This window comes from Diceros bicornis, chromosome 18 (assembly GCF_020826845.1).
Source record: "Diceros bicornis minor isolate mBicDic1 chromosome 18, mDicBic1.mat.cur, whole genome shotgun sequence".
NCBI lineage: Eukaryota > Metazoa > Chordata > Mammalia > Perissodactyla > Rhinocerotidae > Diceros > Diceros bicornis.
This window is the reverse complement of record NC_080757.1, coordinates 11,534,195-11,557,815: the sequence shown is the minus strand read 5'-3', so window position 1 is coordinate 11,557,815 and position 23,621 is coordinate 11,534,195. Positions and strand designations below refer to the sequence as shown.

The 23,621-nt window shown below is 41.4% G+C and overlaps 1 long non-coding RNA gene across 1 annotated transcript; it reads left to right on the top strand.

Moving 5' to 3' along the window:
- Window positions 1–189: 189 nt before the first annotated feature.
- LOC131417015 (uncharacterized) lies at window positions 190–22,278 on the top strand. Its single transcript, XR_009222675.1, has 3 exons — window positions 190–862; window positions 17,123–17,281; window positions 22,029–22,278. It is a non-coding gene; the product is annotated as an uncharacterized LOC131417015 (long non-coding RNA).
- Window positions 22,279–23,621: the final 1,343 nt, after the last annotated feature.

Below are 23,621 nucleotides of genomic sequence, written 5' to 3'. Positions count from 1 at the left end.
CTGGGTTTGGATCCCAGGCGCGCACCAACGCACCGCTTGTCCGGCCATGCTGAGGCCACGTCCCACATACAGCAACTAGAAGGATGTGCAACTATGACATGCAACTATCTACTGGGGCTTTGGGGAGAAAAAGGAGGAGGATTGGCGATGGATGTTAGCTCAGGGCTGATCTTCCTCACACACACACAAATAATAAAAAAAGAAATAAAATAAAAAAAAATATTAAAAACAAAAAACCAAAAAGATCGTTTTGGTGGTGCCTGGAGAATGGACTGTAGAGGGGAAGGGTGGAAGCAGGGAGACCAGGTGTTAGAGGCCATCACAGTAATCCAGGTGAGAAATGATGTGGCTCGGGGTGATGCACTGGCTTACTGATGGATTGAATGTGGAGGTAAGGGAAAGAAAGACGGAAATCAAAGATGGTTTCTAAGTTTGGGGCTCGGGCAACCAAATGGACAGTGATTTTGTTTCCTGAAGTAAGAAGTCAAAACCGTGGAAATGAAAGGTATGAAGGGAGACTCAGGAATGAGAGTGGCACTATTCAGAGGACCCCATGAATTGTCACTGAGGATGTTTCATATTGTAACCTGGGGTAGGGATGGGGGTTGGATGCTCTCTTAGCTTGGTAAGACCAGGGTTTTTAGCTCCTGAGAAGTAAGGTCCAAATGAGGACCAGATGGAATCTTTAGAAGAGAAATATTCTTCAGATGGTAAAGAGTGTTTGAATTCAGATTTTTCAGTAGAAACCTTGCAAATACTATAGCCCCTTAGTATTTCTTGCCTCTTCCCTCTCACAGCTGAGACCACTGGAGACCATGGGACCAGAGCTCACTGTCCCCCCTTGCCCTCCACTATGTTTGCGGTGAGTAGACACTGAGATGTTAGGGGAAAAATGCATTTGGCTATAATAGTTGCAAGACCAAAGAAAGTACTCGGAATAGATTCTTTCTGTAGGCAGGAAGGATGGCATTCCCTGAGAAAAAGGCACCAACTCAGCAGGTGTTAGGAGAGAATTGTGGAAAGAGGCAGAGTATTAGGAATGAGAGCCATCTGTGAGTTATCCGCAAGTGAGTCACAATCTGGGGTGCAGGGCAAGGAACGAGGTTCTAGAGCAGGAGCTTCAGGCCTGTGTCTCTCTCCTTGTATCCTCAGGAGAACACATCTAAACAGTGCAGTAAAAACTGCTTAACTCCTTATACTGGGAGGCTAGCAAGGCAGAATCCGGAGCAGGGGAGGGTCACTTCCTGCTTAATGTCATCTAAGAGGTGTCAGTCACCACATCCTTACTAGGGAGCACTAGTGGCAAAGAAGAGCTGCCAGCAGATGGCAGCCCAGCAGGGAACACATTACGCTCGGTCCCCTCCATAGGTTCCTCTCTAGAGGGTCGTTAGACACCCTGTGGGAAGATGGGGTGGGGGCTTGCCACATGGTCCCCTTTTCCTTGAGTTATTTTGGGTGATATGTTAGTTTGCTGGGGCTGCCATAACAAAGCACCACAGACTAGGTGGTGTAAACAACAGAAATGTATTTCTCACAGTTCTGGAGACCAGAAGGCTGAGATCAAGATGTCCCAGGGTTGGTTTCTTCTGAGGCCTCTTTCTTTGGCTTGTAGATGGTGACCTTCTCCCTGTGTCCTCACATGATCTTCCTTCTGCACATGTCTGTGTCCAAATTTCCTCTTTTTATAAGGACATCAGTCATTGTGGATGAGGGCTCATGTGACAACCTCCCTTTAACTTATTTAAAAACTCTATCTTCAAATAGTCACATTTTGAGCTACTGGGGGTTAGGACTTCAACATATGAATTTTCAGGAGCCGCAGTTGAGCCCATAACAGGTGGGTAAATCTTCTTACAACCATAGGGCCAGACTAGAACAATGATAACAACCTATCTCTGTAATCCCCCATTTTATCAACATTATCTGAGGAGGGGAGGAAAGGGATATGCTTAAATTCCTGATTTAATTGGGGAGACTCATAGCATGTTATTTTACTCTTGACTCCAGGTCGAGAAATACAAGTTAAGAATACTTTTGAAAATGTTACATGAAAACATTAGAGAAATAAAAAATGGGGTATATGACTTCCCAAGCACAGAGAAGATAAAAGAAAAGAAGATTTAATCCACATAGCAGAAGATAAAGCATCAAGGAAGCATAAAAAACATACAGCATAAAATAAGATGACTATACCAAACATATGCGTAGAAACAATTCACATAGATGTTTTAAACTCCTCTGTGAAAAAAGTTAATATTTTCAAATTGAGCTAATCAGCAAAATTCTATTAACAGTGGTTGCCTGGTTCTATTAACAAAATTCTATTAACAGTGGGAGGTGGGGGGAACGGGGTGATGGGAGACAAGACAGGGAGGGAAATTACTTTTCACTTTTGTGAAAAGGTACTTTTGTACCTTTTGGATTTTATTATTGTGTTGCTTATTCAAAATAATAAATGCATAATAAAATTAAACCATATCGGGCCAGCCTGGTGGTGTAGCGGTTAAGTGCATGCGCTCCACTTTGGCAGCCCGGGGTTTGCAGGTTTGGATGCCTGACACACACCGACGCACCACTTGTCAAGCCATGCTGTGGCAGCGTCCCATATAAAGTAGAGGAAGATGGGCACAGATGTTAGCCCAGGGCCAATCTTCCTCGGCAAAAACAGGAGGCTTGGCATTGGATGTTAGCTCAGGGCTGATCTTCCTCACACACACACACACAAAATTAAACCATATCGCACAGGTAGTGTTTTGTTAAATGGTCATTTTATATTGATATAGGGTATATTTATAAGGATTGTATAACAGCCATAAACCTGTAGGCACTAAATCGTATTGTATTGAAATATATAAAGCCAAAATAGTCAGAAATACACTGGGAAACTGTCAGAAATATAATAGTAGCGGGAAATTGTAACTCACCAGTCTTTGGCAGACAAAGTAAGAAAAAAAAAATACAAAGGTACAAAGGTATCAAGAATCTAAATGATAATAAGGTTGTGTACAAAGGTATCAAGAATCTAAATGATAATAAGGTTGTGGGCCGGCCCTATGGCTTAGCAGTTAAGTGCGCATGCTCCGCTACTGGCGGCCCGGGTTCGGATCCCGGGCGCTCACCGACGCACTGCTTCTCTGGCCATGCTGAGGCCGCGTCCCACATGCGGCGACTAGAAGGATGTGCAACTATGACATGCAGCTGTCTACTGGGGCTTTGGGGAAGAAAAAAAAGGAGGAGGATTGGCAATAGATGTTAGCTCAGAGCCGGTCTTCCTCAGCAAAAAGAGGAGGATTAGGACGGATGTTAGCTCAGGGCTAATCTCCCTCACCAAAAAAAAAAAAAAAAAAAAAGAAAAGATAATAAGGTTGATTGATTAATTAGCTACTCATTCAACAAATATTTATTGAACGTCTATGACATGCACCAGGTCCTTTGCCAGATACCAGGAATCAGCAGTGAACATAATGTCTCCATCCTGGAGCTTGCATTTCAAAAAATACCATAAATGATATTTATTGAACTTGCGTCTCATAAATGGAGAACACACCTTTTTCAATGCCAGCGAAACATTTACAAATATTAGGCTCTGAAAGAAATATCAAATTCCCCAAAGCTGAAATTACAATAAACAAGAAATTTACAAACATTTAAGTAACAAAACCCTACTTCTTAAAAACCCCCAAACAGTCCTAAGTAATTACTTTATCAACCAGACAATCCAAATTGCCAACAAAGATGATTATAAACAGACAGGATGTCTCATGGCAAAAGTTGAAGAACGGGCATAGGTAACACCGGGTGATTGAGTACTTGTGATTAGCCAGGCTTGGTGCTCGAGACTCGTCATGTGTTATCTTATATGATCTTCACAACAGAGAGCACAGTGCCCCTATTGTAAAGTAGCACTCAGTAAATATTTGCTGAACGAGCGTATGCAACCCAGAGAGCTTAAGTAACTTGCCCAGCTGCACAGCTGTGACTAGTCAAGCTGGGACTTGCACTCAGGCCTGTCAGACTAATTCTTGTTCTTGCATTTCCTGCGCTGCGTGATCAACATGATTCACAAAATATGCAGAGAGGAAGACTGATGATTTAGCTGGCTTCAACCAAAACCGGTTTTCTGAGGCTTTTTGCTTACCTGCTTGTTATTTCTCTCTTTCTTCTCTCTTTCCTCTTCTTTCTTTCATACAACAAAGATTTATTGAGTACTTACTTCATACCAGGCATTGTTCAACATGCTGGGGATTCAGCTGGGAGAGGCAGACAATAAACAAGTAAATGAATAAATATACAACTTTAGGTAGTGATAAGTGTTATAAAGAAAAGTAAAACAAGTGAAGGAGATAGACTAATAGGTATTGAGGGCTATTTTAGTTAGGGAGGTCAGGGAAGGGCTCTGTGAGGGAGTGATGCTCAGGAAGGAAGTGAGATTTGGGAGGAAGGGTGTTCCAGTGAAGGCAAGAGCAAGTGCAAAGGCCCTGAGGAAACAACCATGGCCTCGTGTAGGCACAGCAAGGGATGGCCGAGTGGCTGGAGCTTGGTAAGTGAGAGAAGAGCTGAAGGGGTGATGTAGGGCCCTAACCTTTGTTGGTCATGGTAAGAGTCTGAGTGCTGTCACAGGCATCATCAGCCACTGGAGAGTTTGGAGCAGGGGCGATGTGATCTGATTTAGGTTTTACTGTTATCCTTTGTTATGAAGAGAATGGATTATAGAAGGGCAAGACTAGAAGTCAGGAGACCAGCGAAGAGGTTATCACAGTAGCCCAGGTGAGGGATACTGGTGGCCTGGACCAGTGTGGTAAAGGTAGAGTTGAAAGCCGGCCCCATGGCTTAGTGGTTAAGTGTGTGCACTCCGCTGCTGGCGGCCTGGGTTCGGATCCCAGGCGCACACTGACGTGCCAGTTCTCCTGCCATGCTGACACCGCGTCCCACATACAGCAACTAGAAGGATGTGCAACTATGACATACAACCATCTACTGGGGCTTTGGGGGAAAAATAAATAAAATTATTTAAAAAAAAAAAAAAAAAGAATATCTTTGGGCCGGCCCCGTGGCTTAGCGGTTACGTGCTCGCGCTCCGCTGTTGGCGGCCCGGGTTCGGATCCCGGGCGCGCACCAACGCACCGCTTCTCCAGCCATGCTGGGGCCGCGTCCCACATACAGCAACTAGAAGGGTGTGCAACTACGACATACAACTATCTACTGGGGCTTTGGGGGAAACAAATAAATAAATAAAATTAAAAAAAAAAGGTAGCGTTGATGAAGAGTGATCTGATTTGGGAGAGAGTTTGAAGATAGAGCCATTGGGACCGGCTGAGGGGTTGCATGCATGGCTGAACCCTAAGATTTGGACCCAGTGATGAGTTGGGTGGTGCCATTTATAAACATGAAGAAGCACAGGGAAGACTGTTGTGTGGGGCAGGAGTGGAAGAGTGAGTGTAGTCAGAGAAAAGAGGGTAGAGGATAGAGAGACTGGCAGGAGGAGGAGAAGCCAGCAAAAGGATCCCCTGGCAAGGTGGGAGGAAAACCAGGAGAGTGTGATGTCCTGGAGGCTAAGCCAGTGTTTCAAGAAGGGAGTGACAACCCTGTTAAATGCTCCTAAGAGGGTGAGTACTGACCATTTGGATTTGGCAAAATTATCTTAACCAGGGTGCTTTCACTGGAGTGGTGGGGATGTGAATGGAGAAGAAAGGGTGACCCGGCATTTGAGGAATGCATTCAACATGAAAGACCAAAAAACAAATAGAAAAAAGGAATTTGCAGGGAATAGATGTCATAAGAAGCACTGGTAGATGAGGAAGTTCTTTTCTGGTTGCTTCTCTTTTCTTTGTAAAATAAGAATTAAGATCACTATCTGAGGATGGCAGGGTGTTGCCATTTGAGGACAGAAGGGGTATGAAGTATTATTTCAGAGAGCAGGAGAAAGAATAGAGTGGGGAGACCCTAGGATTGTTGAGCAGTGCTAAGAGCCTACCTCTGATTCGTCATTACAAATCCGAAGTGAGATCTGTCAGCATAGTTGTTTATCTCCAGCAATGCTCAGTAGCTCAGGGAATGTCTCATTGTTGGTGGAGTTTGGTTTAATCATGCTTGCAATTTTGCAAATAAGATGGAGGGAGAAGGACAAGAGAATTAAGAGTGTGTGTGCAAAGGAATGATTATAGTATTGGATAATCAGATCTAAACTGGGTGAGGTGAGATGTGAAGACATGAAGAGGGTGATGGACAGTCAAAATGTGGACTAGTCAATGGTAAAGAGCCCAAAGGGTTGAAGGATTGTTGAACTGAGTGTACCAGAGAGGGGACTAGAAAGATGGATAGTGGAGGGATGCTTGAAATCAGGAGATTGGAAGTGGTGCAGTTACTGATAATGACAGAGCTCTAAGGTTTGGCCATTGGAGTGTGTGGTTGGGGTGGGGTGGAGGAGATTAGAGTGCTGAGGACAAGGAACTGAGAGATTGGGGTGTTGGATGGACTGTCTAGGTGGATGTCTTAGTCTACACAAATGAAGACATGATTAATGGTGCAGAAGTAAACATCAGCCAAAATGCTTAAGTCCTCAATGAAGTTGGTAGATGTTGGAAGATGACTGTAACAAGGAGGGTAATGGGTGTTATATAGTCTGTTGGCAAGTGCTTCAAAGAGGCTGGGGTTTTGAAGTTTTCTGGAAGCAATGACAGGGTGTAAGAAACACACCTGCCTTACCTCAGGGTATGTGGAATGTGGGAGAAGAAACACCTGCCTCTTCAAAGGGTTGCCACAGAGCAGTGGCTTCGGAGGAGAGCCAACTTCCCATAGAAACTGGGAAGTTTCTATGAGAGCAAGAAGTCAGAGAGAAAACTGAGAGAGGAGGTTGACGATTGGGAGCATTTTGTTGACCTTAAGTTCCAGAGGGTCCAAGGAAAGGATTTGTGGTAGGGTTGGGGGTGAGGTAGAGATGAAACCCAAGAGCAGACGGAGAGAGTCATTGGGGATAAGTCAAGGTGACAATGGATCCCCTGGCAAGTGTGAACTTCTGGCGTGGTGCCTACAATTAACAGAGATATAAGGCATGGTATCTCGGTGAAAGGTAGGAAGCTAGTTTTAGTTGTCATCTCTGTCTTGGGATTGGTCTCTTAGGCAGTTTGCAATAATAATAATAACATATAACATCTATTGAATGCTTACCATGCTGAGGACTTTTCTAAGCACTTACATTTATTAATTTCCTTATCCTCACGATAACCCTGTTACTATCCCCATTCTACAGGTGAGGAAACAGACATAGAGAGGTTGGATAACTTGCTTGAGGTCATGAAGCTAGTAACTGGGAAGCTTGGATTTAAACTCAGGCTATTGATCCCTAAGCCTTGTCTTTTTTATAATTTTAACAATATATTTTATTTAACCAAATATATTCAAAATGTCATTTCAATGTGTAATCAATATAGAAAGTTATTGAGATATTTTACAGTCTTCATATGGTCTTCAAAATCTGGTTTGCATTTTACACTTGAGACCTGTCTCAGGTCAGACTTGCCACATTTCTCCTGTTCAATAGCCACAAGGGGTGAGTGGCACTGTATTCACTCCTGAGCTGTGACTTTCATCATATTCCATTCTGCCTCCCACTGTAGTGACGAGATGGGCAGTGTTTGGAGGGGGGAGTAGTGATCTTACCAGGAGCTCATGGATCTACCTCTGTGGGCCTTCCTTAAATCCCTCCATGTATTTCAAAGAAAACTTGACAGAAGTTTTTCTGATTCTTTGCACGGCTAATCATCAAGGAAAAAAGGGCTTTCATAGTAAGACTTACATCTCTGTCCTGGGAAATTGTGTCATTTTCCAACAAGCAGTATGGTGTAGAAGTTAAAAGTGTGTATTCTGGAGCCAGATTGCCTGGGTTTGTTTCCAGGCTACCCTACTCGACCTTGTTTAAGTTACTTAACCTTCCTGCACCTCAGTTGCCTCATATGTAAAATGCGGGATAATAATAATACCAACTTGCAGGTTTGTGGTGAGGATTAAATTGATATAAAGTGCTTAGAACACAGCCTGGCACAGAGTAAGCACTATATGAATATTTGCTCTTTGCACTTTCCATGCCAGGCCAAGAGAGTGTGGATCTCAGAAGAGCTTCTCCAGGGTTTCTGGATTGGAATCTGCCTGGGTTCAAACCAGGTTTATCTAAATCCATAACCCATGGCCTACCTTTCAGTAACTGATTGATGAATTAGACAGGAAATCAGCAAGGATATAGAAGAACTCAACACCATCAACCAACAGGACGTAATCAATACTCGTAGATGATTCCACTCAACAACAGCAGAATACACATTCTTTTCAAGCACTCATGGAACATATACCGAGATAGACCATATCCTGGGCCATAAAACCAACCTCAGCACATTTAAAAGAACTGAAATCATACAGAGTGTGTTCTCTGACCACAATGGACACAGACTAGAAATCAATAACAGAAAGATAATGGGAAAATCTCCAAATGCTTGGAAACAAAAAAACCCATGGCCTCACTAGCACGTGGGTACTAACTGGGGCCATTCATGGTAACAACCTGTAGCTTGCTGGCTCTTGTCTCACCTGTGTAATGCTCCCAATGTGAAAGCAACAACTTCCAAACCTGCCAGTCAGCCATGTGCCAGCACCATTCTTTTGGGTTCTCTGGAGTTCTCAGTGGCCCCCAAAGTCACATTGTGTCCCCCAAGAAGTGGGAGGAGCTCTTTCTGTGTGTGACGTTGTCTCCTGAGATCCAGGCACTCTGCTGTGTTCTTTGTGCCCCACGGCTTCACAGTGGCTCCTTTGGCCTCTGCCTATGTTTCCTCTCTTGTAGGCCTCAGACCTGAGTCCATAAGGCCATAAGGGTTGGGATTAGCACTCCACACAGACCTATGTTGCCTTCCTCATCCCATGTTTATACCTAAGTACCTGCAAACTGCCTTCCTCCTTCCTTGGCTAGAAACTCCATGCAAAGCATCTCAGGTAAATCAACTCCCCACCTGCCAGGCAGGCCCAGACTATCTTGGGTCCTGGTTTGGTTCCAAGCTGGGACACTTTCTACTTCCTCCTTCATTTGTAATAGAGAAAAATTAGGAACTGCTTAAATGTCCATAAGTGGGACTGGGTATGTTGCATTCATCTAGTATACAGCCATCCATGAAAAGAGACTGTCCAGTGACATGAAACACTGTTCATAACATTGTTATATTTAAAAAAGCAAGCTAGTTAGCATTAAGTAAACTATGATAAAAGTTTTGTAAAAATATGTACATTCTGCTAAAAGAGACTGTAATCACACCAAGATGGCAATGGTGCTTATCTCTGGGTGTTGGAATTGAGGGTCATTTGAATTTTCTTTTTAGTGTTTTCTGTATTTTCTAAGTTGCCCGGTTGTTGCCTCTAATACACCTCATTCTCCTTCTCTCCCGTCTCCAGTCTGCCACGACCACTCTATTTTTTTTTTTTTTTGTGAGGAAGATCAGCCCTGAGCTAACATCCAAGCTAATCCTCCTCTTTTTGGTGAGGAAGACCGGCTCTGAGCTAACATCTATTGCCAATCCTCCTCCTTTTTTTTCCCCCAAAGCCCCAGCAGATAGTTGTATGTCATAGTTGCACATCCTTCTAGTTGCTGTATGTGGGACATGGCCTCAGCATGGCCGGAGAAGCAGTGCATCGGTGTGTGCCCCGGATCCGAACCCGGGCCGCCAGTAGCAGAGCGCGCGCATTTAACCGCTAAGCCACGGGGCCGGCACCATGACCACTCTATTGAATACAGTCGTCCCCCCCATCTGAAGTTTCAGTTCCCCACCTGGACCATCAACTGTGGTCCAAAAATATTAAATGGAAAATTCCAGAAATAAACAATTCATAAGTTTTAAATCTCACGCCATTCTGAGTAGGGTGATGAAATCTCACACCATCTTGCTCTGTCCCGCCGGGGATGTGAATCATCTCTTTGTCCACCGCATCCACGCTGTATTTGCTACCTGCCCGGTAGTCACTTAGTAGTCATCATCACAGTGCTTGTGTTCAAGTCACCCTTATTTTACTTAATAATGGCTCCAAAGCGCAAGAGTAGTGATGCTGGCAATTCAGATATGCCCAAGAGCAGCCATAAAGTGCTTCCTTTAAGTGAAGAGGTGAAAGTTCTTGACTTAATAAGGAAAGAAAAAAAATCATATGCTGAAGTTGCTAAGATCTACGGTAAGTATTACAGTATATTGTTTTATAATTGTTCTATTTTATTGTTAGTTATTGTTATTAATTTCTGACTGTGCCTAATTTATAAATTAAACTTTATCGTAGGTATGTATGTACAGGGAAAAACATGGTGTGTGTGTATATATATATATATATATAAGGTTCAGTACTGTCCACGGTTTCAGGCATCCACTGGGGGTCTTGGGGTGTATCCCCGTGTATAAGGGGCGACTACTGCACTCTGTGTCCTTGTTGCTGAGTCCAGGGGACACTTCTTCACCCTTATCTTACCTGACCTAAGCAGCATCTGACGCTGCTGAGCACCCTTTCTTTGTTTCGGAACTCTCCTACCCTGCTACCCTCAGGACTTCTCCCTCTCCTTGCTCTGACCAGCCTTACATTTTGGCCTTCACCAGGCTTCTGTCGCTAAGGCCTCTTCTCGTTCTGTCTAGGTGCCTTCATCCACTCTCCTAGTTGTGTGAGTTCCATTTCACATATCAACTGCCTACCAGAATCTCCATCAGGAGGTCCCACAAGCATCTCAAACTTCACAAGTCCCACCCTGAATTCATGACCTTTCTCTCCCACCCTCTTCCAGCTACTCTAACTCCACTCTTCTTCTTCTTGTGTCCCCACTGTGAGCAGATGGCACCTCTTCTATCCATTTGCCCTAGCTAGGAGCCAGGAGGCCATCCTTCACTCCTTCAGCTCCTTCCCCTGCCCTCCCCATGCCCCAAGATCTATTCATTGATATTGTTATTTCTGCCTCCTCGTGAGCCCAGGATCTACCTGTTTCTCTCCAACATTGAGGCACCATCAGCTCTTGCCTGTATTATTACCAAAACCTCCTAGCTGATCTCTCTCCTCAGGTCTTACTCTCTCATAGTCCATTTTCCCCTCAGTATAGCAGGAATATCTTTTTACAATTCCTTTAGGAAATGCTGAGTGGCTATTTTGTCCTAGGCACTGTGCTAGGGCATAGTTATAAACAAGGCAGACAAGGTCTCCCCTTTCCTGGCATTTACTTTTTAGTGTGTGTTGGAGGAGGAGGGGTAATAAACATACATAAATGAATGAGCCAATAAAATAACTGTGATAAGTGCTCAAAGAAAATAAAAGAGTTGTGTGATGGAGAGTGAGGGGTAAGGGGAGCCTCATCTCATCCTAAACTCCAACCACATTGAACTTCTTGTAATTTGTCTCAAGTGCTTTGTTTACTTTTGCCCCAGGGCCTTTGTACATGCTGTTAGTCTTTTTTCTTCTTTTCCTGGGTAACTCCTACTTGTCCTTCAAGTCACTGCTTAGATGTCATTTCTTCCAAAAGGCCTTCCCTGACACCCTGAGGCTATCTTAAATGCCTCTTCTTTGTTTCTAAGAGTCTATAACTCTTTCATCATCACACCAATCACACTGTACTGTAATTTTCCTGTTACTTCTGTTTCTTCCAGGCCTCCCTCCAAGCCAATGACTTTCAGATGATTTGACCATGATCTACAGTAAGAAATACATTTTATATCACGATGCAACACATACACACACGTATATAGAAGCAAAACAAATGTTTCCCAAAATATTTACTCTTACTACATGTGATACACCTAATATTTTTATTCTATTCTTTTTCTTTATTTTTTTGGTGGGGAAGATTGGCCCTGAGCTAACATCTGTGCCAATCATCCTCTGTTTTTGTATATGGGATGCTGCTACAGCATGGCCACTGATGAGTGGGGTAGGTCCGCACCCGGGATCTGAACCCATGAACTCCAGGCCACCTAAGTGGAGTGTGCAAACTTAATCACTACGCCACCGGGCTGGCCCCTATTCTATTCTATTCTATTCTATTCTATTCTATTCTATTCTATTCTATTCTATTCTATTCTATTCTATTCTATTCTATTCTATTCTATTTCATTACAAAAAGAATGCTATTTGAGGCCCACTAAATTGACTTTATGACCCACACAAAATCTCATGAGTCTGCATTTTGAAAGCCTTGCCCTAAACCAGGGGTCAGCAAACTTTTTCCATGAAGAGCCTGTTAGTAAATATTTTAGACTTTGCAGGCCATATGGTTTCTGTCACTAGTACTCAAACCCTGCTGTTTGTATTATGAAAGTAGCCACAGACAATACATAAAGAAATGGTTGTGGGTCTATTTCAATATAAATTTATGGACACTGCAATTTGAATTTCATATAATTTTTACACCATGATATAGTCTTCTTCTTTTGATTTCTTAGCTTGTAGGCCATACAAAAACAGGTGGTAGGCTGGATTTGGCCAGAGGCCGTAGTTTACTGACCCCTGCCATAGACCGTAAGCTTCATGGAGGCAGGGACCACCATCTGTCTTTTTTCCCCATTTCATCTCTAACATAAAACCTTGTGTGCATTCAATCAATATTTATTGAATTATTAAAGAGAGCAATTTGTAAATTAAACATTTTTTATTACAAAGGTACTTTGTGTTCATAGAAGAAAAATGAGCAATACAGGTAAACAAAATCAATAAACAAATCCTTAGTAATCCCACGACTCAGAGAGAACCATATCCTTTCATACTTTTATGCAGTAGAGGGCGGGAGTTTAGGGAACAATTATCTTCCAGCCAAGGGAGTGGTGCACAGTTCTATTTCCCCTCGACCTGCCAGGGAAAACAATCCTTTTATGGCTGTAGGGTTTCCCTTTTATGGCTATAGGGGACATCCAAGGTGGTGAGGGCTTATCCTCATCTGGGGGTCAAGGAAGTCCTCCCTCCCTAAAGAAGTGATGTTTAGGCTGAGAAGGAATTAGTTGAGCAAGAAAGTGGGGAAGTTCCACAATGAGAGAATGTGGTGTTTTCATTTACAGGCATCTGACTGGAGGGTAGAGAGGGGGCAGGAAGTGGCATGAGATCACCCTGCAGAGGTTGGCGGGGACTGCGTTAACAGGGCCTTGTCATCTAGGTCTAACTACCAGTTTTTAGGAACTAAAGGAGATAGAGGAACAAATTAAAAAACACTCTGAGGAAGTAATCAGCCGGATCCAGACATGAGGAACATTCTACAGGACAAATAATTCAGTTTCTCATTTAATCAGTGGCATGAAAATAAAAAAAGAAAGAAAAGGGAGGGAGGGCTGTTGTAGAATAAGAGATTTAGGACACATAACAGCCAAAAGCCGGGTGTGGATCTTATTTATTTCTTGATTGGAACAAACCAACTGTAAAAGGCATCTTTGAGATAACTGAAAAAATTTGAATATGAACTGAATATTATAAGCTATTTAAGCATAATTGTTAATTTTACTGGATATGATAATGGCATGGTGGTGTTCTTTTTTAAAAAGCCATTATTAGTTATAGATACATATAAATGAGATGACTGAAGTCTGGGGTGTGCTTTAAAACACACTGGGAAAAAACTGGGGGTGTGATATTGTGATATAATAAGAAATATGTATTTGGTCTTTGACCCAGGTTCCTGGCACAAGTTCTTCTAAAACCCTTGGAATTTCTTGAATGATAGGGATAAGAGGAGCATCTCTTGTTATTTATAATAAGCCCCTTTCAATCATACCTGAGTTTATGCTAATGAGGTGACTCTTGCTGGTCCCCTGGATAACTTCTGGTTTATTCCCCAGGAATAACCTTCTATGTGTCTGGATTGTACAGCCATCTGTGATTGTTTAATAGGGAGCTGTGGGTCCTGTATCAACCCAAATATGCTTTTCTACCCTGCAGCATTCAAAACCAAAGATATGCCCCTAAGTTAGTCACTCCTATAATCCATTTTAGTAAAAGGGTCTTCTGGAAACTGAGGATACCAATCTACAAAATGAAGCAACTCCTTCACACTCTACAGCCCCTGGTTTCCGTAGGTTCTTGGTTTTGCCCTCCCCCCATGTTGACCCCCTTCTTGGTGACCAGAGGCCTTGGAGATACTTTCTGCTGTCACTGCATAATTTTTCACTGTGTGAACAGCTTCGAGGCTAGTGGCCGAAGCTTAGACTGACCAAAATTTGAGCTTAGTGTAGCATCCAAGTCCAAACCAGAACTCTTTACATTTCTTTTTATTTATTTATTTATTTATTTATTTATTTATTTATTTATTTATTTATTTATTTATCCCCCCCCCCCGCCCAAAGCCCCAGTAGATAGTTGTATGTTATAGCTGCACATCCTTCTAGTGCACTATATGTGGGATGTGGCCTCAGCATGGCCGGAGAAGCAGTGCGTTGGTGCGCGCCCGGGATCTGAACCCGGGCCGCCAGCAGCGGAGCGCATGCACTTAACCGCTAAGCCACGGGGCTGGCCCTACATTTCTTTTTACTATTACAGATAATAACCAAGGAATTGTGTATTTCACTTTTTTCTTATTAGTTTGCATTTCCTTATGCATCCGGTGAACCAACTCCCTGGGAGTTTGATCCAGTTCTAAATTCCATTGGTAACTTTAACCTTTAGGAACTGATTGCCACACAGCTGCTGTTCCATATCATGGGTGGCCATGCAGCCACCCAGGAATCAAAGGTTTCTCACCTGCCACCCTTTCATTCTTTCTCTTTCCAAACCACATATTTCTGTGAGCCAGGACCAGTCTAGCAAATCTCACTTCTGACACCAACTATTAGCTGTTTTTACTACCAGCACTTCTGACACCAAATTTGTGGGTCCCCCACCCCCCGCTGACACCAACCAATTCTCCAACTACCCAGACACCAACTGAGTGTCCTACAATTCAATCAATTCTGACACTAAATACCCAGAGTGAGCTTAATCCCATAAGACTGTCCCTACTTCAGATGCCAATCACAAGTCCTGGGCCTCCCGTACTTCTGACCACTGACTATAAATCAAGGGTTCCTTCCCCTGTAGGGGATGAAGACAATTCCTCTACCTACTCTAGGTCCTTCTGGCTGGGCTATGAATTAAACTGACATGAGAGAGAATAACAGGAGAAAAATCAAACAAGTTTAATAGCATGTATACATGGGAGAAACCCAGGAAAACTGGGTAACTCAGCGAGAATGGCTGAAGCTGCCACATTAAATAGCATCTTCAGCTAAAGACAAAGGAGGATGTTGGGGGTGGGGGGGGAGTCAGTTATGAGAGATTATCAGAAAAGCACAGTAAACAAGAGCAAGGTTATTATGCAGATTTAAGTCCTTGCCTTCCGCATTGATAAGAGTTTCTAGAGATAAGGTCATCCCCCCTCTTCCTCTTCCTGGTACAGAGAGGGAGATATCTTTACAAATGGAGATTTTTCCTTACAAATGTAAATGTTTCTTACAAAGAGTAACTTCTACTTGGTTTTCAGAGCTTCTTCCCTGTCTTAAAAGTAACCAGCCCAACGTAATCCTCATGCCAAAGAGACACATCTTGAGGTGGGCAATTCTGATCCCCTACAACCCCCTCCTCAGGTTTCATAATTTACTAAAATGGCTCACAGAACTCAGGAAAACAGTTTATTCACATTACTGGTTTATTATAAAGGATACAACTTAGGAACAGCCAAGTAGAAAGATGCATAGGGCAAGGTACGGGGGTGGGTGGGTGTGTAGAGCTTCCATGCTCTCTCCAGGTGCACCATCCTCAGTACCTCAGTGTATTCACCAGCCCAGAAGCTCTCTGAACCCCACTGGTTAGGGATTTTTATGCAAGTTCCATCATGTAGGCACGATTGATTAAATCTTGGTGATTAACTCAATCTCCAGCCCTTCTCTTCTCTCCAGGGGTTGAGGGGTGAGCCTGAAAGTTCCAGCCCTCTAATCACAAGGTTGGTTCTTCTAGTAACCAGCTCCCATCCTAAAAGGTGCTGTGGAAAATCAAAATTGGCCATCTCAAAATATGTCTCTTTACCTTGATTATTTTCTCTGAAAGAAAATTTGATCTTCCCCCAAATTTAGTTTTTTTTTAGGGTTTTTGCTAAGCCCATTCTTATCAAAGTTCTGTTTACCAAACATTTACATTTGTAAGGGAAATCTCCATTTGTAAAGATATCTCCCTCTCTGTACTGAGAAGAGGGGGGGATGACTTCATCTCTAGAAACTTATCAAGTGGAAGGTGAGGCTGCATAATAACTTTACTGTGCTTTTCTGGTAATCTCTCATAACTGACTCCCCCATCCCAAAAATCCTCCTTTGTCTTTACCTAAATCTATTTAAGAAGAGAACGTCCCCCATTTTTGTTGAGAAACTGTTTCCCTGGTTTCTCCCATGTATACATGTTATTAAACTTTGATTTTCTCCTGCTATTCAGTCTCATGTCAATCATGTCAATTTAATTTGTAGCTCAGCCAGAAAGGACCCACAGTGGGTAGAGGATAGTCTTCCTCCCCTTCAGTGCTCTCCCTGCATCCTTATCACCAGAGCTAGAGAATTCAAGGCCGAGAAGCCTGCATAAACAAATCTTGCTAATTACGTACCCAAAACCTAAGTTTCTTTGTCCCGTCAATTCTTCACAAATTTATTGTTTCCTTGTGTAAAAGATATACATACTGGGGCCGGCCTGGTGGCTTAGCGGTTAAGTGCGCAGGCTCTGCTACTGGTGGCCCGAGTTCAGATCCCGGGCGCGCACCGACGTCCCGCTTCTCCGGCCATGCTGAGGCCGCATCCCACATACAGCAACTAGAAGGATATGCAACTATGACATACAACTATCTACTGGGGCTTTGGAGAATTAAAAAAGGAGGAGGATTGGCAATAGATGTTAGCTCAGAGCCGGTCTTCCTCAGCAAAAAGAGGAGGATTAGGACGGATGTTAGCTCAGGGCTGATCTCCCTCACACACAAAAAAAATAAAATAAAATAAACTCTTAAAAAAAAAAGATATACATACTGCCTGCTTTGTTCACTCTCTGAGCATCGTCTTTATGATTCCCCCGTGTGCATGTAATTAAATTGGGTTTTTCTCCTGTTAATCTGGTCTTGTGTCAATTTTACTATTAGTCCAGCACAAGAATACAAGAAGGGAAGAAAGGGATTTTTCTCTGCCCCGACAGTTTTGGCGAGCCAGCTAGGAGACCCACTGGCTGGAAAACTGCTTTCTCCCTGAGGCTGCTGCAGCTCAGAGATCCTGGGGCATCAGACACAGAAGCCGGCCCGAAGGTAAGTTTTCTTACCACATCAGCCTCCCAGATCTCTGTCTGCAGAGTCCAACGGGAATGAAAGTGGTGAGAGTTTCTTTCTCTCTCTCTAAATTTAGATTGGCAGGAGAAAATATTTGTGAAACTAGTTTCTTGGATTTTAGCCATTTGGCATTTGGTAAACAAGTACTCTTGGTTTTATTGGTCCTTTCCTCCCAGAAAAAGTCTTTGTTTTCCTTTGTCTCTGTCCGTTGTGTCGTTTGTCATAAGGAGGAAGAACCATAGGGCAGAACAGCAGGTTCAGGCCCTTGATAAACCTGCTGTTCCAGCCAGCCTCACAGACAGGGGAGTTTTATGCTTCTCACCTGATGGGCGTCTATTTAACTTTGCTGTGGGTCCCCTCTACAAAAACCAGATGAGGTTTTTCCTTCCATCTTGTTTTATGTCCTGAGAGCTTGGCTTTGTGACCAGTGAAAATATATTTTCTGGTCTCCACCATCCGGAAGGTGCGTTTACTGGGGTGCACCTGGCGGCCAGTGGAAAGACTGGGGTTCTCAGACATGCAGTCACAAGCAGCACTCTGTCTGGCCATGCTACCTCCAGAGGAGTTCGTCATAAAGGGTGTAGTCCTTAAGGCCTCTTGTCATCTCAGCCTTCATTGCTTGTTAGTGCTGGAAAAATCCCATTCCAGTAGTGCCTACCCGGTATCACAGAGTATCGGGTCTACGACTGGAGGCATCCCACACTCTTGAGGGAGACCAGAGATACCATTTTCAGTACACCATCCTTACCACCTGTGCAACAAAGGTCTTTCCTTTCTAGACTATTTTTGAGACTGAACTTTTGGATCTTGTGAGGGCTGCATCCTTTTGCACTCTCTTTTCGGGATGCCTCTTGCATCCATTTGTTAAGCCATAAAAAGGCTTATTGGTTTGAGTTGCTATTAAGGTCCCACTCATCCATGGCCAGACAATGGATTCTTTAAATTGGAAAAACTTCTAAATTGAAAAAAAATTTTTAGAGAGCTCTCATATTAGTATAACAGCTAGCCATTAAGACTTCTTTAATAAAATGAAAGACAGAAATTAGAACAAAAATCAAGTCCACTCAGACCCCTTATTTGCCTTCAGACATTCGCAGATATTATTTAAAAAAAAATCAGGACATTGAAAGTACAATTGTCTGGCACTAAAGAAGAAAAAAGAAAAAAATAATATAACAGCTAGACTTAAGGGCTCCCTAACAAGATGAGAGAACAAAAATTTAAACTTAACACAAAAATCCAATGTAAACTCTCCCTTTTAAAAATCTGGCCCCATCCGTCTGTTTTAGCTTCCTTTTCCTACAAGATTTACATAAAGTACTCCAGTCTAATCTCTAAGAGTATACAGGTTACTCATGTAAATGCTAAAAGCCAGAAAATAAATTCAGCAGTAGCACCTAGGACAGGCAATAAAGCTTGCTTTGCTGGGCTCTATACAGGCTCTACTAACATCAGGGCTTCCTATGCAATATCCTTTGCAGATTTATTCTAGAACTCCCTCCCAGGGAATTTATGTCCCCTGGACAACAGCTCTTTTACCTCTACTCAATGGCCATTCTGTAATGCTCAGTCAAAACAAATTTTTTTTTTTTTTTTTACTTTGTCCCTTCCTTTCCAAATCTAGACCCATCGGTTATTGACATTTTCTCTCCCAGGGATAGCTATTAACCTTCTTATTTGCCTTGCTTTGTGTTCTAAGAGCTTGGCTTAACTTTCTGTCTGCCTGGGACACGAATGCAGGTTGTCAGTTTCTTCTTTTGTCTATCTTTGAGAATGACTCTGGATTTTAGGAAGGTAAGAACCTTTGAAGACACCTCTTGGGTCCATAGAGTTATTTAATACTGCCAGAAATATTTACTGTTTGTCTCAGCTGGAAACTGACAAGATATTTAGAAGGATTTTTTTAGTAGCTCTATGGTCAAAACTAGGCCAAATTAAAAAGTGACATTCAGACCCTGATAGGAATTTTTTATAGGCCTTCTTCCCTAAGTTAAAATAAAACTATGTACCAGAGAAAAGAAGAAAATTAGGATTAACGTAATTGGATGGGTAAATCAACCTATGATGTCAATTAAGTTACAGCCCAATTTCTAAGAAATTAAGAACAACTGTCCTTATCTTACAAATCTTTGCAAAACTAAAAATGTGACTCTAAAGGCAGTTCAGATTCCACCCATTCCCTTTCACCAATCCCAAAACCTCCCCTGTTTTTCTCAAAAGACTTGTAACCTCTCCTTATTTAGACCGTTCCCAATTCCTAAGACTGAAGAAAAATTTTAAATCACAATTACCTTGAAACTCCTATAAAAAAACTTACATTTTTTCTCAATGTCCCTTAAAGTTATAAATTTTAGCATGTCTTTAAAATGTAAACAACCCAAAAGATAACAGCCCATAATTGCCTAAGACTAAACCTGGCTAACTTAATCAGTAAAGCCTAAGATTAGAGAAAAAAAGAAAAAATGTTTTATTTTAAATACAGGCTGCTAGAGACACTCTTTTGCCCCAAATCTAATTCACAGCTTCCTTGTCTAAGACAAATATATCTTAAAAGTCTTCCCCAGAAATATTAGCAACAGCAACAAAAAAAACTTTTAAGTATGTAACCTTACCTTGTTCCATCTTGTAGTCACACAATTATTTATAAATTAATGAGTTTTATATTATACCTGTGTGGGGGATCAGAATTGGCCACCTCAAAATATGTCTCTTTACCTTGATTATTTTCTGTGAAAGAAACTTTGACCTTCCTGCCACTAACCGCCTAAAAGAATTTAGGCAGTTAGGCCTAAGGACAGGCCATCACCTTAGATAACTCTGGGTATGGATAGACTGGGAGGGTCCTTGCTAAGCCTATTCTTATCAAAGTTCTGTTTACCAAACATTTACATTTGTAAGGGAAATCTCTTTGTAACATTTGTAAAGGTATCTCCCTCTCTGTACCTGGAAGAAGGAGGGATGACCACATCTCTAGAAACTTATCAATGTGGAAGGCAAGGCCTTAAATCTGCATAATAACCTTACTCTTATTTACTGTACTTTTCTGGTAATCTCCCATAACTGACTCTCCCCACCCCCAACATCCTCCTTTGTCTTTAGCTGAAGATAGTTAAGATGAGAACCTCCGCCATTTTGTTGAGTTACCCAGTTTTTCCAGGTCTCTCCCATGTATATATATTATAAAGCTTTGTTTGATTTTCTCCTGTTACTCTGTCTCATGTCAATTTAATCCATACCCCAGCCAGAAGGACCCAGAGTGGGTAGAGGATAGGTCTTCCTTCCCTTCACCTGATTCATGGCTGAAATTTTTAAAATAAAAGTTATAAGATCTCTGTTTGTGTCTGTCTATGTATATGTATGTATGTTATAGATATGATATTTTTCTACCTCTGGATGGTATTAATGAAATTCATTTCTATAGAGCTCTATTTAATTAACTTAGTAAGCACTTATATAAATTATTTCTAAATATAACAAAACCAATCCAAATGTTTTTCAAGTTAACATGATATAAAATAATCTTTGGTAAATAAAAACTTGCTGAAGTTTGTTGGTTTAATTAAAACAGGCATGCCTTCAGAGTTATCAGTATTGGATATAATGCAAACATGCAACTTTTATTCTACCTTGGTTATTAATCAAATAAACTCATGTTATCACTGTTATAAGATTGGTTAGCAAAAAAAATAGTAATGATAACTTAAAATGATGGCTAACTGCTTTAATGTCTTATAAAATTTTCATAAATAATCTAAGTATGACTGTTAAGAACAAATAAATTATATAGATGTTAATGAAATAAAGATTTTTTAGGTACAATAATTATGTTTTATGGTATATGTACTTAAAAATAACTTCCCCAAGTCTTTTTTTTTTTTTTTTTTTGTGAGGAAGCTTGGCCATGACCTAACATCTGTGCCCATCTTCCTCTAATTTGTATATGGGATGCTTCCACAGCATGGCCTGATGAGTGGTGCGTAGGTCCACGCCTGGGATCTGAACCTGAGAACCCCAGGCCGCCAAAGCAGAGCATGTGAATTTAACCACTATGCCACTGGGCTGGCCCCCTCAAGTCTTTTTGACGGTTTAAAACTTTAAAGTTTTACTAAGTAAGGTTAAATGATAAAGAGTTCATTAAATATCTATATCATCTCCAGATATAATAATAAAATATTAATTACTGCACAGGGATTTCTCCACTTTTGGCTCCTTATTACAGAAAAAACTAAAAGATAACTTTGGGTCTATTAATAAATATGTTTTATTAAAAGATTATACTATAAAAAATATGTTTCTAAAAATTATAAAACATGTTCATAAATTTGCCAATCTGAAAAACATGACTACAACATACAGCTCACAATTGAATCCTTCTTAGTGTTCACTAGAAATTAACGTTTCTAAGGGTTAAAAATTCTAATTAATTTATGTAATTAAAGCTACTAAAATTAATAAGGAAAAAATCTCTATCTACAAAGAAAATAAGATCTATGTTTTTCATAAAAGGTATAAAAAATGAAAATACATTTTGTTAAAAAAAATAACATTTTTGTCTTAAAATAAAACTGATTATTTCTGAAAAAAAAGAGAAAGAATGAGAAAAGAGAATCTTACTTCATGTGATCAAGTTAACAAAAATTATTTTAAAAGTTTTAAAAATAAGCTTTAATATCAATAGTATATTTATATAAAACTGGAACATAATTTTCTTTTCATCTCTCAAAAGAACAAAATTTTCTTGGAATATTGGTCTACTCCTGATAAGAGATTATGAAAGATTTTTCCTTACTTTGTGGTGTTTTATCAGAACTACTTCCTGTGCCTTATCTTTTTTTTTTTTAATTTTTATTTATTTATTTATTTTCCCCCAAAGCCCCAGTATATAGTTGTATGTCATAGTTGCACAACCTTCTAGTTGCTGTATGTGGGACGTGGCCTCAGCATGGCCAGAGAAGCGGTGCGTCAGTGCACACCCGGGATCCGAACCCGGGCCACCAGCAGCGGAGTGCACGCACTTAACGCCTAAGCCACGGGGCCGGCCCCCTGTGCCTTATCTTAAAAGCTGAGTCTTTTCTATTAAAAGAGCTAAAGTTTTATGACTATGTAACCTTATTTGTCTTTAAAATCTTTTTGTCACTTTGGTTAAATAAATAATTAAATACTGTTTAAAAATGATCTGTGATCATATTTAGGCAAGTGTTTTAAAACCTCTTTGATATTTTTGATAAACTTCCCAAAATCAAACTCTAAATGAAATCTTTTTGACCTCTAGCTAACTTGGGGATTTTTCAGAGGATCCCTGAAATATCTCAAAGGATTTATTCTCTCTCCTTATAAAAAGAGGAATATTAAACTAATTAGACTTATTTGATACATTAAATGACATGGAAAACATTATCAAATAAGAAATAACATTGTCTTCTTTATGTTGTATCTATATAATTATATGTTAGAAGAGATCCAGAAATTATGTGAAATTCCTGGAAGTCTAACATGTCCTGGTATAAAATGTTGTCTGTCATCAAGAGTGAGGCTCACACTAAATATCAGGAAAATGTTTTAGCTGACTTTCATGCAACGGCAGCAATAACAGAATCTATAAGGGTTATGACACATGTGGATGAAGTCCATTCTGCTTCTGCCAAAGGAAAAAATTGACCCCTCGTTGCCAGACTTTTGCCATCCTTTATGTCCTTGTAACATGGCAACAGTCTGCTCCTGAATCAGAGAAATTAAGATCGGTAGACAATGGCTGTAAATTAAACAGTCCAGGCTATGGGAAACCCAAGAGAGCTGCTTGGTTCTTCCCAGCTCCCTGGTAAACTCCATTTTTCAGTTTTCACATTCCTTCACCCAATAGGAAAAACTATTTCTGTCCCTAGACATCTCAGAACTCCTCCCTCTGGGTCCTTTGAGCACCTCTAGTTGGACTTCATTCAACTGCCACTTAGTATGGATTGTCAATATGTTCTTGTTATTAGATATATGTTTTCTGGATGAGTTGAAGCCTTCCTCTGCCACAAGGCTGATGACCTCACAGTGGCTATTAAAACTGTTAGAGGGCCGGCCCCGTGGCTTAGCAGTTAAGTGTGCGTGCTCTGCTACTGGTGGCCCAGGTTCGGATCCAGGGCGCGCACCGACGCACTGCTTCTCCGGCCATGCTGAGGCCGCATCCCACATACAGCAACTAGAAGGATGTGAAACTATGACATACAACTATCTAGTGGGGCTTTGGGGGAATAAAAAAAAAAGGAGGAGGATTGGCAATAGATGTTAGCTCAGAGCCAGTCTTCCTCGGCAAAAAGAGGAGGATTAGCAT